We start from the raw sequence: 1,171 nt of genomic DNA, 5'->3' as shown, positions 1-1,171 counted from the left end.
CCACGGTGACCCGGGGTCAAGGCAAAAAAAAGCATCAAAATACCCAGAGAAACTTTTTTTAAATTACAGCATGACCCACTTCCTCTTCCCTGATACATATCTCAAACATGCACCAAACAGTCACTGCTTTGTGTAGAAAGTTCATGTTTGAAGTCAGGTTTTATTTGTCACATGCACAGTGAAATGTACCTGCAGCCAGTAGCAGAAAAAGCCCATATATATATATATATATATATGCATTTACAATATTTTGAGTGCAGTATTGTGCAGTAATGCTTAAGTCCATTTAAGGCTCATTGGGGTTAAAAACTCTTCTTCAGAGAGTATGCATGATCTTCTTGGCCCTTAACCTGCAACGTTTCGTTCTGCAGGTTGGGGAGGAGGGTTCTAATGATCCACTTTTCAAAAGTTCTGCTCCAGGTGAGGCTCGAACTCACAACCTCGGCATTGCTCTGCTGGTCACTGTCTTATAAGTACCGCGCGCTGACCGATTGCGCCACTGGAGCTTGTATCCCGTCATGAGTTGGAATTATTCAGTTGCGAAAGACATTTCCATCCTTGTCATTTTCAGATTATTTCCACCTGGTTACCTGTTAACATCTGCCCGTGTAACCTCCCTGCAAACCCAGTCCCATGACAGAGAGTCACTGCATCATCATCATCATCAGTCACTGGTTGTTATTTTTGTTAGGTGCACCAAACTGGTTCTCTCATATGATGCGTTAATCCTGCCTGCATCCCTTTCACTCGCTCATACACTACCTGTATTGTACTGTCAAACTGTTTGCGTCAGACCCGAGCACACGCTGACCTTTCCACCTACTAATCTTCACCAAATGCACGAGCGCAACGACTCAGGCGCATCTTTCTTGCAGTGCGCCGAGAAACTTTCTCATGAAGCGTGAAGCCTTACTTGTCATCGGAGCAAACGTCATCGCCCTGGGCATCCCAAAAAAATCGGATCAAGCGATTTAACCTGACCTCGTGCTACCAGATCATGAGATGAAAGCAGACCAGCATATTGCCCCTTTTCAGTTTTTATTTTATTTTTAATTGTAGTTTTGTTGGGGTTTTTTGTCCATGTGGTAAACCAGCCAGTTTCAGTTCAGAGCCCCTTTGAAACGAGGCCAGTGTTACCAGCTTTACCTGTGTTTGTAGAGCACTTAGGGCC

At 44.3% G+C, this 1,171-nt stretch overlaps 1 non-coding gene across 1 annotated transcript; it reads right to left on the bottom strand.

Annotated features, from left to right (window-relative positions):
* Nucleotides 1-412: 412 nt before the first annotated feature.
* On the bottom strand, nt 413-506 carry trnai-uau. Its single transcript has 2 exons — nt 469-506; nt 413-448 (listed from the first exon to the last, which is right to left on the bottom strand). It is a non-coding gene; the product is annotated as a tRNA-Ile (tRNA).
* Between the last annotated feature and the right edge of the window lie 665 nt (nt 507-1,171).

The sequence above is a fragment of the Mugil cephalus genome, chromosome 13 (assembly GCF_022458985.1).
Source record: "Mugil cephalus isolate CIBA_MC_2020 chromosome 13, CIBA_Mcephalus_1.1, whole genome shotgun sequence".
Lineage (NCBI taxonomy): Eukaryota > Metazoa > Chordata > Actinopteri > Mugiliformes > Mugilidae > Mugil > Mugil cephalus.
This window is presented reverse-complemented; position numbering and strand designations above follow the sequence as displayed.